Source organism: Vespa velutina, chromosome 10 (genome assembly GCF_912470025.1).
Source record: "Vespa velutina chromosome 10, iVesVel2.1, whole genome shotgun sequence".
NCBI classification, from domain to species: domain Eukaryota; kingdom Metazoa; phylum Arthropoda; class Insecta; order Hymenoptera; family Vespidae; genus Vespa; species Vespa velutina.
Window position 1 is genome coordinate 7,520,242 of NC_062197.1, and position 8,181 is coordinate 7,528,422.

General features: G+C 30.4%; 1 protein-coding gene across 19 annotated transcripts in view; it reads right to left on the reverse strand.

The window, feature by feature from the left end:
* LOC124952009 (glutamate receptor ionotropic, kainate 2) overlaps positions 1-8,181 on the reverse strand; it is an 82,817-nt gene that overhangs the window by 37,911 nt on the left and 36,725 nt on the right. The window lies entirely within an intron of this gene.

The window sequence follows — 8,181 nt, forward strand, 5'->3', positions numbered from 1 at the left end:
GCATAGAAGAATCAAAAACAACTGTCACGTTGTCAGGTTGATATAACGTATTGCTTCATTTACTTTATATATTAGACACTGATACTACTCGTAGTATATGTGCATACACACACTTTTATATATATATATGTATATATAATGCTACATTACCATCTTCCTTTAACTTCAATTAATGATTTTACCATTGCACAAGTAGATGGAGAACCAGTTTTAATTAAATTCGAATAATTACCGTACCTGGTGTCATGCTTTTCGCTTAAGAAATTGCGTCGTTTAAGGAGTTACTATCGTTGAAGGAAAAGCGAAGAAACTTTCAGAACTGAAGGCTATGAAAGATTATTAAATAAAATGATTTTTATTTTAATAAATATATTTTTGCGAATTTTTTTCTACAAGTTCATCGTGCATCATTACAAGTCTGTATTATCGTTACAAGTTTGTCTTATTAAAATAAATATTTGTTCATAATCAATAAATATTATTCAATACCATAATTATTTAATACCACAATTGGATTCATAACATATTTATTCCACAATTTTCATCCTTGTTAATTATTCCGATATTATGACATCACGAAATATAATTTCTTTCTGATAACTACTTTTATTCGTTTTCATTTCAAAATGGAGCTAGTTATTCGAAGGTTATTACTCGTAGTTTCTAGCCAATCGTAATCAAGTTCATTTGATAAGAGTAATATAAAATGAAACTTATCCGAATGAAATTTAATTGATACGACGATAACTGAAATTATGTTATGTTCTTGATTAGGGGTTTGGATAAGTTCCTTCGTGAAAAACGAAACTTCATCTTCTTCAGAGGTAAAACTTTCTTAAGAGTTAATTCACCGAAAGAACGAATCAATCTTCGTTCTTCGTTGGTATCGCTTCGAACGATAATTAAATGAAATTAATTAATCAACTTTCTAAGAGATAAACTTATCGGTATTCTACTTGTTACTTATTTTTCGAATATAAATATCTTCTTATCGTAAAATATAAAGATCTTGTTTAGAAGAATACCAGATGACATACATATATATAAAATTATATCAATCAAATATATAATATATATATATATATATATATATATATATATATTATAGGACACATTGATATAGAATGATACGACTGTTCGTGACATCATACATACGTACATCCATTGTATAATTATACGATAAATCACCTTTACATTGCTACTATGTATATCTAATTATAATAGTCGCATATGAGTGGCTATAAATCAAACTGGGTAAGCATTTCTCAAAACGATGCATTACTCGCACATATCTGTATTTATCGGCATAACAAATCCCTTAATTATCTTCTCAGATATAACCATTAACGAGATAAGATACATTGTAATAATAATTATATACTCGAAAGAAAATGATAAAAGTTTTTCACGACTATTATCAAATGAAAGCCTACGGTAACTCCGTTGTTCGCACTAAACGTTGAATCGAACGAAAGACGTAACCGTTAAATCGATTCCCTAGAGATAGAACTAGGAATCTGTATTTCTCTCTCGCGTTCGTTCTTTTTTTATCTTTTCTTCTCTCATATTCGACGCACGATAGGAATATGCTTCGTCCCACGTATCGGCACTTATCTTCGAATTCGCATTAAGATTCGAATAGGGATATACGCGTTTCTAGTTTATCGAGATTTCAGCTTACCCTTAGGTACGATCAAATGCCATTTTATTCCAATCATTTATTTGTTAATTATGTATATGTTACAATATTTTTAGGAACATGATCGATCTTCTTTTTTTACAATCGATTTATATTTAAATAACAAAATACATTCAAACAACTTTTTTTTCTTTTTTTTTTTCTTTTTTGACAATTAAACATTTATCGAACATATAACATTTATATAAGATATTTCTTTTATACGATCATTAATACAACTCCAAGGATAAATATTTTTCCATGAATAAAGCTAATTCACAGAATTGTGTTACAAGGATTGAATTGTAAACGATTGAGAGTAGTACGAGAATGGAATCGAATTTATTGAGATTCCAAAGACTCGATAAAGATTCCCACGTTGAAAAGCTTTACTACTATTCTTCTCGAACATGACAAAAGAACTTCTTTATATACATACATATGTGACATACTTCTCTCTATTGTAGAATCGAATCATCCAAAGACGAGTAAATTGAAAAATTCGAGACGTATGTATCTCGTGGAAAATCTCGGTAAGCTCTTCAAAGCTACTGCATTTTTTGCATCTATTTATAACTTGTTTAAATATCAAGTTTATTAATTATTATATTATGAAAAAGGTAAGAATAATAAATTGCGAAGGTGTTCTATGAAAAAAATTCTATTTTCTTTTTTCTTTTTTTGATATGAATAAAACTTCGAAAAAAGAAAAAGAAAGAAAAAAGGAGAATCGAAAAGGACTGAAGAGTAGACGATTCTCTCCTTTTCCTTTCAAGAGAACGTTCCAAAGTAAATCGCGACAATTCTTTCCCTTGGAGACACCTAAACGCAAATCGTTATTGAAATCGAGTGTCGTGACTAGATAAAGAAAGATGAAGTCACGAATACTGGGTGTTGCCGTCCGAGTTTAGGTCGTTTCAAAAGACGAAGGTCGGTCCTTAGAGATCGGAGGGTTCCGCATCGATTTCTCCAAATGCGAATACTTTTGCTACTTTTCCTGTCCCATTATAAGGAATCTATCTTATTTTTTTTTCTTCACACTTTTTTTCTCGAAGATGGCTGTCGATATCGTTGAACGATCGTCGATAAAACTTTATAATCAAAAATCGTTGTAGTCGATTATAGAAAACTTTCGGTTACCTATCTGTCGTCTTTCGAACATTTAATCATCTTTTATATCTCGAAGAGAATGAGGAAGCATGACGTTACTTCCATCGACCAATTTGTTAAGTTAACAAAGTACATTGTCGCTGTGATTTACGAAGGCCCATCGTTTTGTACGCCCGTTGGTTCCGTCGACGAATAGCCTCCTATTTTTGCTTGAAAAAGAATTCCCATCTATCCATTTTGTTCAAAGCGTATTCTATAACTAAAAATATTTCGTTATTTTGAAACGTCGCGCCGTATACTAAAGTCGAGCGTAGTAAATTCGTTGCTTGACATTGCTAATTTTCAAATTGAATAATTCTTCTTTCTTTTCTTTGTTTTGTTTTACGAACGAGCTCGAAAACAAATTTGGAATTGTATTTTTTACTTTTATTTTCTTATCGTCAGTCTTTCGATTTAATTAAGAACGAAACCGTAAATTCGTAAGGTAACCGAATAAACAAGCCACTGACGAAATGTCATTCGCAGTTGCAATGAACTTCAGGAAAGACCATTCAAACGAGACTTGGTTTTCATCCAATGGAGCTTTATGTAAAGTTTACCGATCGTTCGAACATCTTCGTACTTTGTTCTGTCTTCCCTCGAATTTCAGAATGTTCAATGAACCCTAACTTTAAATCAGATTATTGAAATCTAAGAAATAAAGTAATTACGATCGTTTGGATATATCATTTCTTCGATCTTTGTCCATATTTAATATTTTCGTCGATCGTATGTTATTTTGTATTATTTTCAAGAATAATTAATTACTTTGACAATGATATTTTTTGCTCGCGTGATATATATATATATATATATATATATATATATAGGAAGAGATGAGAGAATATAATTAATCACTGCTATCACGCAATTTCGGTATCTTTATGCGATATGGAATAAATCACGTCAGCAGATGTTCTTAAAGTTTCGGTCTTTAGAATTTTCTCGACGATTTCGACGTAATTAGTAAAGCAACTATCTATTGTATCTTTAGAGAAGCTCGTCGATTCTATCGGCGCCACCCCTTATATAAGATGCACGCACCAGAATCAAGAAGATTGAACCAAGCAAATAGACCATTGTTTCAGCTTGATCCATACCGATCGTATCGTTTGTACACATACTATCCTTGATATCGCACGAGCCGAACAACAAACATTTTCTCAGGCAACTGCTACGGGAGAAGGGGGAGGGAGAAAATATGATATTGAATAAAACAATATTGTCAATCCAAAGATTATATATTGTATAGAATGTTTGTCACTTTTTCTGCAAAATAAAATTTATTCATTTTATTACGTTATTTATTGTGTTTAGAAATATTAGTAATACATCATAGCAATTGACAATATAAATAATGCTAAAAGATGGAGGACAAGTAAAGAATGAAACATATAAATTTTGGTATTGAAAATATTCCAAGCGAATCTATAAATTGATTTTTGATAGAGAAAATTCATTTCTTCATTCGAAATGAATTCATTCGATCGATGTCAAAGCTGAAATATATGTAATGGATCTTCTTATGATGAGAAAGAAAAGCATCGACGACTTTACATTAACGATTTTCATACTCTCGCGTATCTTTTCTTTAGGTTGCTTCACATTCTCTAGCTTTTTTCGCAATATGACGTCGCATCACATCAATAATCCCGATAGTCACTGCAATTTTAAAGTGGAGGAAATATATGTAGACATATATAGAAAAACATTTATATTTGCATAGCTCTTTGAACAAATAGCGTAATATTCGTTATGATTTTTTCGTCACTTCCGATAATGCGACAAAAAAATGTCTAAAATAAAAAGTTATCGATACTTGATCGTCAATGAATTACAACAAAAATAAAAGTTGCAAAAAAAATTATTTTTATCAATGAAAAATCGAGGTCACCTTTTTTAGTTTTTCATATAACTTTATTTACGCGGTATTGTAGATCGCATTAATAAAAATTCAATAATGTAGGATGAATATACATTTGTTTAATAACTTTTTAAGAATATAATTTAATGTTTATATTCAGTAACAAAGTATTCCTGAATAACAGTGGCTATTAAATTACGCGTATGTAAATTAAGCATTAATAAATTACATTAAAAATGAATTTTTCAATAAGTTACTGAATAAATGTATCTTTGTCCAATGATGATCCTACAGCATTAAATTTATCTCAATATCACATATAATACTGTTAAATAGAAAATGTTATACATGTGGAATTCCGTTATTAATGTTTAGTTAGATCGCGTTCTTTTTTGAGTCCAGTCGCGCATTGTTTGACGTCGAGTGGCATTGTGATAATGAAGAATCATTTGTTTTTCTGATATGGATGTGTTTGCGTGCGTGCGTATGTATATCTGTATGTGTATGTGTATGTGTGGGTGTATGGATAGATCACCTCCCGCATAGCGAAGAGAGCAAGTAATGAGTTAATAATTTTCTAAATCTAATCTTCTCTGTTATAATAGTTACTTTTTAAAAATATATATTTATTTTTTCTTCTTTCCACTTAAATCTATTATCCCAGTATACGGTGTATATTATTACATTTAAAAAGAAAAAATATAAGTGATCTCGATTTCTTATTGAAGAAATACTTTTCTTTTTTTATATAACTTTTATTTTTTTAATTCGTTCATGCGATCGAGCGATTGATGAGTTTTTATTTAATATATTTTTTGTCACACTATCGTTTGTAAATGCCTCAGTATATATAATAATAAAAAGTAATAAATATGATCGTATAATTTAAGACGAATCGGAAAAATGAATATCATATAAAGTTATATAAAATAATCTGTTATATAAAAAAGTAAATTAAGATTTTTATTGGAAATTCAATTGAGATATGGATTATACGTAATCATAGAAAATATCTTTGCATATTTTCTACTGAAATTTTCTTCCGAGAAATGTCGAACATATATAATAAATAATGGCTAAATAACAAAGGAAATTTATTCGATAAATTTATTCGTTTTTGCTATGTATTCTAATAATTTTCGATGTAATTCGAATGTGATATTGAATAATATCCGTGTTGTACTAAAAATTTTTGACATACAAAATCATTCACTGTGATTTAAAGATGACGAAGGACATATTTTTTACCAGTTAACGATCAAAATCGAGTAAAAGAAACGTTCGGTATAATATTCGAAAGCTAAGCTAATTTTTATATATCGTTATAAATATACATGCACGAAGGATACAAAAGAAATAAAAAATTAATAACATCAAGATGATAGAAGGGAGAAGGAAGATGTTAGACGTCAAGAGCGACGATGAAAGCGTTCATGGAAATAATAGGACGGTAAGTCTCGCGTATTCGGGTGAGGAGTTGAATTATCGTAGCTCGAAGGACATTTCATCCCCCGAGGGAAATACGAGCGGCCGGATGCAACCGGAACCGATAATGTTCGGGTGTTGGGCAAATGCCCGACTAGATACATTGTGCGACTAACGTTCTCCTCCTCTCCACCCCGTTTTCCTCAACCTCCTTCGGCATATCGCCATGTGAGGCTCGTTCTCGAATCTCGTTCGTTACGCTCGCAGCTTTGTCGGTCCATTGCCAGAGATTAATGACTAATTATGGTACAATGACAGCTGTGAAACATTGAAGCTTTCAATCAAAGATTAACGCTTTATAAATTTTCGTATTTATCTGACGTAAAGGAGATGTAAACTGCACTTAGAAAGGAGCATTAGAAGTAACTAAAGGAAAATGTCGATGGTAGAAGTTAACGTGGTCACGAAGACGACGATGAGCATTAACGAGAAAACGAGCACAAAAGTGACGATAAGAAGTTTCTTCGTTGCATCCGAAACTCCTTATTCCGTTTTCGTAATTACAAGCACTGTAATTACAATGCTCCCCCGTTATGATTATTGCATCGTTCTAACGATATCTACCTTACTTACTTCTGCATTATACTCTTGCTACCTTGCGCTAATTATCCGTTATTTCAATGTGTTTTATTAACATCTCCATCGCGATAACCTTCGCCTTCGTCGGTTTACTTTCTAAAAGGAAGATTATTTCTTTTTGTTCTTCTTTTCCTGTTTTTTTTCTTTCTTTCTTTTTTTTTCGTTTTACTTACTCACTGTCGGTATATACTTATATATCTATTCTTCAATTCTTTAGAAAGTATGTTTTCAATAAACATTAATCTTGATCAATATATATTTTAATCAAAAGAGAACACACAAATATATATATATATATATATATATATATATATATATATACGTAATAATACATTGATTGATACAAAGTAAGTAGATATACAATATATTGATACATATATATTGAAGAGAAAGAAAAATAAAACTCACATTTACTCCAGAGGTAGACTCCGATATTCACTCTACTACGATCTAATTTCTACTGCTGAGATAAACAAAACATAGAGGAAAGATAAATAATGGATCGTATTCATACTATTGGATCTATCATATTGTTTAAATCTATGATGATAAACATGATAATATTCTCATTGTCATTGACTTATCAATATATATCGAAAATTAAATTCAATATAGAAAAATATCGATAGATATTCTCTTTCGTGTTCTTTTAATTGATCGTTTTATTTTTATGTCATTTATTGTTTTTATTTTTATTTTCGTTCCTTTTGTAGTATCATCGACGAAGGAAGAATAAACAAATCGTAGAAATTCGTATGGTAAATCGATCGAAAAAGAATTTCTTTAAAAAGCTTTAGTTTTGTTATAAATACATATCTTTGAGCTTTTTCCATATTCATTTAATGTTTTTAAAATTTCGTTGTAAATAACCTTTATCATGCTTTTTCGAAAAATTAAAAGCAGCTCAAGATACGAAAGTACAGAATAGATCCAGTAGATGGATCAAAGGTGGAAAGAGAAATAAAATTTTCAACAAAAGTTTCATCGTTAATAATACACGAGAAACTCGAGTTTTCCACTGGACTTCGCGTGGTTGGGATATTTACGTTAAAAAAGTTGAAACTCGACGATTCGAGCTTTTCTCGTTTGGTGAAAATTTTTCGGAATCCGTTAGAAGTTCGCCTTACGGAAAAGAATCGGATATCTCCATTTTCGAGCTGTATTAGGTTAGAAGACTTTTCTTTGGTATAAGTAGATTATCTACTGAAAGACGATATAATCCTTCACGCGATGAATCTTAATGACTTTGGAATATTTATTTATTTTTTTTTTTTCTCTAACGAATACGTCCATGAGAATCTTTGAAATCGTTCGCGTCGTAATCAAATGCACTTTTGTTAACGTCCACTGATTCAAATCGACAAAAATGTCGAAGATAAATATCCTTTTAATGCGTCCTCGCTTGAATAAACATTTATAATCTAAG